The sequence below is a fragment of the Schistocerca gregaria genome, chromosome 1 (genome assembly GCF_023897955.1).
Source record: "Schistocerca gregaria isolate iqSchGreg1 chromosome 1, iqSchGreg1.2, whole genome shotgun sequence".
Classification (NCBI taxonomy): domain Eukaryota; kingdom Metazoa; phylum Arthropoda; class Insecta; order Orthoptera; family Acrididae; genus Schistocerca; species Schistocerca gregaria.
In genome coordinates, this window is record NC_064920.1 from 302,357,110 (window position 1) to 302,368,014 (window position 10,905).

Consider the following 10,905-nt stretch of genomic DNA (forward strand, 5'->3'; position numbering starts at 1 on the left):
AAGTTCGTTTGAGCTGGTGTCCGCGGGCTCACACTGTTTCATCTTCGTTCACGGCTCTTACATCAAGTGAAAACATAATGGATTTCTGTGGGTGGGAAGTATCAAGTAATTAAAATACATTTGCATAATAATGGAAGGCTAACATTGTTGTTAGTTTCAGTTTTCTGTTATTATTTTACTTACATGTTTTTGGCAGTCAGTTGCCTTGCAGGTCTATGAAGTTATTTCTGTCGGTTTGCCATTAACTGTTCACTGAAATTCAAGTGCACATTTTCAACTTCTGGCATGTATAACATTATGCCATAATAAAGAACCAAACATGAGATAATACAGTACTTGTACTCGAAGAAAGTTTGCATCTCACACCCAAAACCTTAGTGTCAGGTTTGGGCCTAATTCATTGTGAATCTGGACATATGAATGTGCACTTTAAGCTGAATTATGCATTTTCGTATGTTTCGTGTGCGGATGTCCAATGGATTTCTTAAATCACAGAGCATTTGACTCTCATTTAAAACTTAACACATTGAGGACTAGCCACTTAGAAGAATTTTGAGCCCAGAAGACCAGGAATTAATGTCATTATGTAAAATTTTACTGGCATTATTGTGTGATGCATGTTACAGTGTAACACACTCAAAAAAGATCAATATTATATGTGAAAGCTTAGCTTTTCTTGTAGCTTCACTATGTACATTAATTTAAATGATTAACTTTTCATTTCTGTGTGTTCATAAGCCTTAATTTTTTTTAGAGATGTTTCTATTAGCTGACTACATCATGTTTGCTGTGGTCTGAATATCTGCTGTCATTGGCTGGTGAGATCATGTGACATCAGCTATGATTGGCTTACAAAAGGGCATTTCAATCTAGATTTCAATGCTGTGGAAACTAAAGTGTCATTTTGAATCTATACTTTTATAATACAAATGCAAAAATTTGCAGTGTATCATAATATAAATGTTGCTGCAAATCATAGGTCATTAAAACTTTTTCCTCGAGATATTTCGTTCTCTGAAGTTCCACGCTGGTGCATAAAAACCTTTACCATTCAAAGGATTGATATTTTTACAGCCCCAAGGGAAAGTATACCATTACTTGTTATGGAAAAAGTGTATTTTACTCCTTCGAAGAGATTTATTTTCATGTGAGAAAAAGTTTGTTTTTAACCAAGAAATCCTGAATCTTTTTTTTATTTATTTTTTTATTTTTTTATTATTTATTTATTTGCATGTATACAACTTGTACGATCCCTAAGCAACTGGATACTTCTCAAAGATCTTTTAGTTCAAATTGTTGCTTTAGTTTCTCTTACATGAATGTAGTGTATGTGAAAATCATCATCATATCATACACATAAAGCGATGAAATGAAAATAACACTTCCAAGATTTTTGTGGTAAAAACAGGGGTCAGCTGTGGACCAGCTGAAATTTAAACATAGTCGAGCTTTATCCAGTTTGATGTTCCAAAAGTGAATTCCCTCCTTTTTTAAGCCTTGTAATGCCTTTGCGTTTTAACGTTTTTCTCATATAGTAAACCATGGGTATTTTAAATAAAAATTTCTCCTTTCTATGTCTGTATCTACATCTATACTCTGTATCTACATCTATACCACTGTAATGTGTACAGCAAATAGAACATCATATTGTACCAGTTATTGGGGTTTTTTATATTCCATTCACATTTGCAGCACAGGAAGAATAATTGTTTAAATGTTATTAATATAATATTGTCTGCATGATCTGTATTGAAAGTGACACATAGGAATTTGTAGCATGTTCCTAGATTCGTCATTTAAAACTGCTTCTTGAAATTTTGACAGTAGACATACTTGGTTGTTTTATGTTGATCTTCTGGAGTCTACCAGTTCAGTTTCTACATCATCTGCACGAGGCACTCCCATGGCTCAGACAAACTTGTGACTCATGTGACACCTTTCCCAGTATCCCATGCTAGTCTTCTCTGGTATGGGTTCCATACACTTGAGTGAGTGGTGTTGTAGGATGGGCCACATGAGTGATTGCTTACAACTCATCTTTGTATATTGATCGCATTTCCATAGTATCCTACCAATAAATCCAAGTCTGCAATTTGGTTTGCTCACTATTAAGTGTATGTGATCATTCCATTTCACATCCCTACATAGTGTTACGTCCAGGTATTTGTGAAAGTTGACTAATTCCACTTGTGACTCGTTTAAATTAGAGTGATAATAGGATACTATTTTTTTCATTTTGTGGATTCACAATTTTACATTTTTGAAGGTTTAAAGCAAATTGCCAATCATTGCACTACTTTGAAATCTTAATAAAGACTTAACTGAATATTTGTGTAGCTTCTTTCAGGTAATATTTAATTATAGATTACTGCATTTGTCTGCAAGGTCATTAATATATAGCATGAACACCAAGGGTTCCAATACACACCCACAGGGCACACTTAGAGCCACTTCTACATCTGCTGATAACTCTCCATCCAAGATAACATGCTGTGTCCTTCCTACCAAAAAATGCTCACCATATTTCACTTGGTACCCCATACAACAATACTTTTCGTAATAAGTGTAGATATGCTACTGAGTCAAATGATTTTTGGAAATCAAGTAATACTGCATCCACCCGACTGCCTTGATGCACGGCTTTCAGTACCTCATGTGAGAAAAGTGGGAGTTGCATTTCACATTGTCGATATTATCGGAATTCATGCTAGTAGGCATGGAGGTCGTCATAGTGTTCAAGGTACCTCATTACCTGACTAAATTCGTGCTGCAAAGAGCTGTCAGTAGATCACAGTGATCAATGTCCAGTGATCTATTTAGCAGCTAGATTAAATAACTGTCTGAGTGAATTGTAACATCTTGCACATGTGTACACATTTCTTCATAGTCTAAACCTCTTGAATTTGCTCGTTCCTTGATTACCATATGAGTTTTATGGTGAACTATTCGCCCATGTCTCTTCTTGTCTTAAAAGACACACTTGGTGTCAATAGCTTTTCTGTATGGAGACAAGGTTGCTACTTCCGAAGTTTGATTTTCTGCATATGGCTTTAATTCTTCTTGAGTTGCCTGGAACCTTTATGCAAGTCAGTAGATTGCAACTCTTCTTTCAGAGTTTATGGTTCTTATTCTAATGATTCTTTAAAGTGATAGGACACATGATCATCCTTCTATCTTGGTCTTGGTATTTGGGAAGATTTGAGTACCTGTCAAGACGATTCAGAATCTTCATTTATTTCTTCTGAACCTGATTCTTCTCAAATGCTTTTATACAATCTGATCTCCCTTGTATTGTCTTGCATCTCAGTATTTTTCTCCTTATCTGTGAATGGAATAAATATTTGGTTTCAGTGATCAATCAAATGTTCCTGACTTGTCATTATTTTTCTGACTTGTTTCTTCTTTAAAGATTCCTTGGATTTTATAATTCTATATTGCCATTTCCCCAGTTGTTCTATTGTATTTCTCCGCTACGTCATTTTGTTCTGAAGTGTGGGGAACTGTGGGTTGATGTTTAACTTCTTTGCTCTTTAAGAATTTCACCAATCTTTTGTTTAAATATTCCTTTTGATTATCATGTCATAAGTTACAAAGTCTTCCTCATGCCTGATTCTGTACAAACTTTTTAAAATTGTGGATAACATTAGCATTTATTGCTGAAAGTGTAAAAAAAAAATCTGTCTTGAAAAGTAATCATAGTTAGTGTGTAATACCCAAACAACTACCTCCTAGTATCACACCTTTTAATTTTTCTCATTATTAATTTCTACGAATGTTTTCTGTCCATCATTGATTTGATTTGATTTGATTTCGACAGGGAATCTAAAACAGCTTAGGTCTAACCTACCACTGCTCACATCAAAACAGAGTTTATTGTTCGGTATTGCTCTCAGTGTATCTAGTAAAGCCAACCAATGCCCTTAAATAGTGCAATGAGTCCCTTTACCAGTTTTTTGTTAGACACAATTTCTTCAGGGCTAGTTGTCCTGAAGATTCTGTCTCTTTTGCTCTCCAATGCCATGCATTCGAAGATTAGATGTGATGCAGTTTCTCCACCCTCATCACAGATCCTACATTTAAGGTCTTCTTCCGTTAAACCCAATGTGTGTAGGCATATTTTTGAAATTCCCATGGCAGGTCATCAGTCCAGTCATGAGTTCGATCTCATTCCTGTTCAATCCCAGGATTACAGATCTTCTTTTAAAACATGGCTTGGGCATCATTACCGTACCATATGTTTGTTCATGGACCTTGGTCCAATATTCTACATGCTGTGTTCTGAGCCAGTTCCATAGTCCTAGTTTGATCATAGCCTTGGTGATTGTCAGGACAGGCTCCGGTTCAGTGAATGGAGTCGTTGCAGCCATCCTGGCCAATCTGTCAGTTTGCTCATTGCAACAATTTTAGATTTTTTGCATGAGTTGCCAGTGATTCCAGGGCTGTCTGAATAGATGTAGAGATGTAGATGCTATGGTCATTGTAGCACCTACGCTTATTCACTTCCACATATGCCCTGATTGCAGTAATTTCAGCTTGGAATACAGAGGCCAGTTTTTCTAAAAGGATGATGTCCTCCAGACTGGCTGAACCCCGTACAGCCGGCCAGGGTGGCTGAGCAGCTCTAGGCACTACACTACCACTGTGGTTGCAGGTTCGAATCCTACCTCGGCCATGGATGTGTGTGATGTCCTTAGGTTTGAGTAGTATGATGAGCTCAGAAGTTAAGTTCCATAGTGGTCTGGTTTTAACCCAGCGGTGAACCAAACAAAGTCCCCCGTATGATGTCTGTTTATTCCCACTGCTCCCTACTTCCAATTATTATATTCTAAGGTTTGCTGAAGCAGTTGTGAGGTATTATTGAGTCATGCTTGTATTGCCCCAGCCATTCATATGTTTACCTCACTCACTATGTTAGGGTGTAGTTCTGGATATCCCGATGAGATCCAGTTTTTGCCAGTTTTAGGTCTGTATGTCCCAGCTGCTGCCTCCATCTTGACCCAAAGGTGTAGTGGAGGCATTTCCAGCATGGCTTCCTTCCCAGCAGTTGGTGTGCTGCTATTTCTGCCTGTTATGGCTAAGCAGGCCAGTCTTCGCACGTTAGCAAGCTTCTTAGCTGCAACCCACTGCTCTACCTTCTTCCACCGCAGTACTGCTCCGTAGGAAATCCTAGGTCTAACCATTGTGGTGTATATCCAGTGCATACCTCTGGGGCTTAGGCCTCAGTTTTTACAAGCCCTTCTGGTACTCAGTAGACTGCTTTTTGCCTTGGAGCAGATACTCTTCATGTGAGGGGTCCATGTTAGATATTTCGCTATCCCCTTCACAGGTAGAGTTACAGCGAAGAGCTTTAGATTCCAACTGGAGTGTTGGATATGCCTCTTCGTAAATGGCACCACAACAGTCTTCTTAGGATTAACCCTCAGGTCCTGTTTAATGCACCAATTTGCCAAGTATTACTATGACAAGGTCATCTGCGTATCCTTGGCAGATGCATTGTCTGGAATTTAGTTCCTCAATGAGTTCGTTCACGACTAGGTTCCACAATAAAAGGGACGTAGCTCCTCCTTGCAAGCAGCCTCTTGTGTTGTTAATACCATCTTTTCATTCATCATGGTAGCCTCTACCTTCCGTCCACGAAGCATGGCCCTGGTCCACCTACATATAGTAGTCCCTAGGTCATGCCCGTCTGCTTCCCTTACCATGGAATCAAAGGTCATGTTATTGAAGGCTCCCTCGATATCCAGGAAGATGCAGAGGGCTATTTCTTGGAAGTGAAGTTATTTCTCCATCCTCCCAACGAGTAGATAGAGAGCTGTCTTGCATGATTTAACTGGTTGACATACATATTGGTTTGAATGTAGAGAGACCTTAATTAGCCTCCTCTCCCCGATGTATGCATTAACAAGTTTTTCAATGTTTTGAGAATGGAGGAGGACAGACTGATTGGTCTCATATTCTTGGCCTTGGTATGATCAATTCTCCCTGGCTTTGGAATGAAGACAACCTTCACTGCCCTTCAAACATTGGGAACGATTCCTACTGCTAGGCAAACTCTGAATAACCTGTATAGGACTCTTATAAGATTCTCTCATGCCTGTTGCAGGAGACCTGGAAAAATTCCATCTAGGCAAGGTGACTTGAACGGTTGGAATGTCCCCATCACCCATTGGATTTTATTAAAGTCCACACACTCTTTGGCCGATTCTCAGTCCTCTCTTCGAGTGCCTGGGAACCATTGTCTCTCCTGGATCACATTCTGGTCTGTGTTGTCCGGCAGAGCATATTGAGGAAAGTGAGTTTTGAAGAGCTGTTCCTGCATCTCATATGCTGTCTTTGTATATTCGCAATCCTCCTTGCTCAACATATCTCCTGGATTGATTGGTACTCTAGTGAGGATTCTGTGAAGTCTGGCTTGAGCAGCCGTGCTCTCCGCTTTCTCACAGAATGCTTTCCAGGATGTCTTCTTCACTTGTCTGATTGCATGGTTGTAGTTGACAAGGGCCTCAAGATAATTAGCCCACTGTACTTTATGTTCCGCAATGTTAAACAGTCTTCATACCTGTTTTCTTTGAATTTCCAAGTTATTATTCCACCACTCCTGTTTGTGCACTTCTTGGTGATTGTGCAGTTGTTCTGATATGAAGTCACTATGGCAGAGGTAACAGCCTCTGTTTCTTCCTCAAACTCTACTGGATTCCTTGTTGTTGTTGTTGTTGTTGTTGTGGTGGTCTTCAGTCCTGAGACTGGTTTGATACAGCTCTCCATGCTACTCTATCCTGTGTAAGCTTCTTCATCTCCCAGTACCTACTGCAGCCTACATCCTTCTGAATCTGCTTAGTGTATTCATTTCTTGCTCTCCCTATACAATATTTACCCTCCATGCTGTCCTCCAATCCACCCATCTAATCTTCAGCATTATTCTGTAGCACCACATTTTGAAACCTTCTATTCTCTTCTTGTCCAAACTATTTATCGTTCACGTTTCACTTCCATACATGGCTACACTCCATGCAAATACTTTCAGAAATGACTTCCTGACATTTAAATCTATACTCGATGTTAACAAATTTTTCTTCTTCAGAAATGCTTTCCTTGCCATTGCCAGTCTACATTTTATATCCTCTCTACTTCGACCATCATCAGTTATTTTGCTCCCCAAATAGCAAAACTCCTTTACTACTTTAAATGTCTCATTTCCTAATCTAATTACCTCAGCATCACCCGACTTAATTCGACTACATTCCATTATCCTCGTTTTGCTTTTGTTGATGTTCATCTTATACCCTCCTGTCAAGACACTGTCCATTCTGTTTAACTGCTCTTCCAAGTCCTCTGCTGTCTCTCACAGAATTACAGTGTCATCGTCGAACCTCAGTTTTTATTTCTTCTCCATGGATTCCTTATCGAGGTTTAAATTTCCGATAAGACTAAGTCAAGGTCCCTCCTATATGTCTCCCAGTCTGTTTTCCTGAGATTCCTATTGGTCATGGTCTGTCTGATTCCCATTTCAGCTTTGAATTTAATGTACATGTGGTTCGATGAGGATGGCTGTAACACCATATGTCATTGTTTGACATAGCTGCCCATCATCTTGGAACCAAAAGTTATGTCAATTACTTCTTCCCTTCTGCTATTCCTGAATGTAGATTCACTGCCCCTCTTCAGGACCTCCAAGTTGTTAGCTAAAAGAAATTCAAGAAGGTACTCACCTCTACTGTTGATGTCCTTGCTGCCCCACACTAGGTTGTGGGCATTGGTGTCACATCCCACCAGCAGTTTGTCACCTTACTGATGGCAAGCCTCTACCAGTCTCCTCATCTCCAAAGGAGGAGGAGAGCTGTCTTCGTAAGAAAGGTAAGCTGAGGCCAAAATAATTTCCCTCGTTATAAAAGATGTACAACTTTGCTTCCGCTGTTCGCCAATATATGGCGACAACGGTAAGTAGAGGTTGAAAGAAACAGCTCACAGACGTCAGGCAGTTAGCTTGGACCTCAGTCAACATAACCTCATGCAAACATTAGTTGCTTATTGTCTGCATCATGAAGTTGTTCTTGATTGAAAATGTCTTTGTTCCTATATGAAGAAAACAATGGCTGAGTCTCATCAAATGCTCTCTCAAGTACATATGGTAAGGATGCTATTAGTGAAACAACATGTCGTGAGTGGTTTCAATGCTTCAAGAATTGTGATTTTAATGTAGTAGACAGGCATAGTGGTGAAAGAGAGAGTGTTTTGGAAGATGCAGAATTGGAGACATTGCTGAGTGAAGACTGGCATCAAACTCAAGAAGAATTGGCACAATTTGTGGGATTGACACTGCAAGCCATTTCAAAACGTCTCAAGGCTATGTGCATGATTCAGAAAGAAGGAACTTGGGTCCCAAGTGAGCTGAAACCAAGAGACGTTGAATGGCGTTTGTGTGTTTGTGAACATTTGCTTCAGAGGCAAAAACGGAAGAGATTTCTGCATCGCATTGTAACGGGGCCGAAAAATGGGATCATAACAATAACCCTAAACACAAAAAAATCATAGGGATATCTCAGGCATGCTTCCACGTCGATGGCCAAACCAAATATTCATGGCTCCCAGATTGCTCTGCATTTGCTGGAACCAGCTCGGTGTTATGTACTATGAAGTGTTAAAACCAGGTGCTCATTATCAAATGCAATTAATGCATTTGAGCAGAGCATTAAAAGACAAATGACCACAATACAGAAAGAGGCACGATAAAGTGATTTTACAGCACAACAATGCTCAACCCCATGTTGCAGAAGAGGTCAATACGAATTTGGAAACGTTAAAATGGGAAGTCCTACCCCACCCGCGATATTCTCCAGACATTGCTCCCTCTGACAATCACCTGTGTAGATAAATGGCACATGGCCTGTCCGACCAACACTTCCGATCTCCTGAAGAAGTCACAAATTGGATTGGTTCATGGATCGTTTCAAAAGATGAACAATTTTTTTGATACAGGGTTCGTACACTGCTCGAAAGATGGGAGAAAGAAGTGGCCAGCGATGGAAAATACTTTTAATGATACCTGTGTAACCAATTTGTTTCATTAAAGCCTCAGATGTTGGAGAAAAAATGGCGGAAGCAAAGTTGTACACTTTGTACCTTCCTCACATTGGTGCATTTTAATGGTCACGAGGTCCCTGGAGCAGAAATCCATCAATGGCATGAATGAAATTCCATTTCTTACATAGATTCATGTGCTGGAGTTTCTTAGATTTCTAGCATAACTCAGCTTATCTCCAGTGCCACTGAGGCTCGATACGCCCCCTTTGTATAAGTAGGGTTCTTGTATCAGGGCCACGTCCACTTCGCGCCTCCCCAGGCAGCATCTTAGGGCAGCAGAGGCCCCTTTATTGTGCTCCAGTCTCTGTCTTCTGCCATCATTGTCTTTGAGGTCTTTGAGAACCCTGACAGTGACCTGCGAGAACCCTAAAAACAATTCAAGGTCCTGCTCTTGCATCGCCTTCAGGGGCTTCTCTCCGACCTCCACCACCAGGGTTCGTCCTTCCAGTAAAACCTTCTGGTTGATCACTCTCCAGTCTTCTGTTGAGACTTTTGGGTTTTGAGCCCCTATTTTCTCGAACAGAGTCTAAGGAGAGACATCCTTAAGGATCTTTGGTACCCATGTTTATACCTTTGCAGTCTTGAGAAGTTGCACTGCCGTCTTGACCAGCAGTTTTCCTCTTCCCACATGGATATTATAAGCAGCTTGTCCTTAAGCCATTCCACCGTGTGCAGCCCTTCACAGACAAAAATAAGGGCACCACGATCTAGATAGACACTCCTGAAGTTGGGTCCTGGACCAGCGTGTCCCCCCCCTCCCCCTCCCCCCCCCCCCCAATCTTTTCAATGAGGGCCATCTCTACAGATTCCTCCTGCTGCGAGGTGATAGCCTTCCTGGATAACTGCCATCTTAAAAACTGAGACTGCCGTACTGTAGGTCTGTTTCCCTATTTCTTGCCTCTGTTTTTTCTGGACTCGCTTATCCAGGGAGGAGGGAGTTTTAGATTCCTCCCTTATCCTTTTGCTGCCTGTCTTCGTCATTGTGGAGGTCTGCGTATCCCCTTCAACCTGAGACAGTTTTTTCTTGGAAGTCTTAGGTTCAAGTCTTGATGCATCAGGATACGTCCAGTCAACTGCTCCTTTCTTTTAGTCAAGTTATGCTACGTATTTATCTTTTTCCCAGTTCGATTCAGCACCATCTCATTCATTATTTGATATATGTAGCCAATCTTCATCCTTCTTCTATAGCATCACATTGCGAAAGCTACTATTCTCTTCTTGTCAGATTTCCAACTGTCCACGATTCATTCCCATATAAGGCTGCACTTCAGGCAAGTACCAACAAAAAAGACTTCTTAACAGTTAAATTTATTTTAGATCTTAACATATTTTTCTTTTTCGGGAGTTATGTCTGGAGGCCCCTTCAGTAGACATCACTGTTGCAAGTGACAGTACGCCACAACACTTACACAAATTTGAATACAGCTAACAGACGCATTGATGCCTGGACAGAAAGTTTGTAATTTTGTGGAGGGAAAAAAAAGGAACCGAGTGAGATTAGAACCCAGAACCCCTCCGTCACAGTTCAACACCGTGACCACACTACGACATGACACGACAGCCATTAGCACTGCTCGAAACTGCACACTTTTTCTATTTTTTTCCGTTTTACACAGTTCAGTACACCTTCTTCCTGTTTTTATGCTTGATTTGTGTTCAGTTTTTGATGGACTATCCAATGGGCCAATTTACCACTAAATCTGAGGGGCCTGCGATGGGGAGTTTCCTTTGTTAGTGATCTGATGATTTCTGTATTTATGGTTTAGTTTTGAAACTAATACCTGTTGCTGGTGCATTCACAGTTTCTGCGAGAGCTATTTTTGG

General features: G+C 40.4%; 1 protein-coding gene across 5 annotated transcripts in view; it reads left to right on the forward strand.

Annotated features, from left to right (window-relative positions):
* Positions 1 to 10,905, forward strand: part of LOC126342225 (involucrin-like) — a 257,264-nt gene that overhangs the window by 115,298 nt on the left and 131,061 nt on the right. The gene's annotated exons all lie outside the window — the stretch shown is intronic.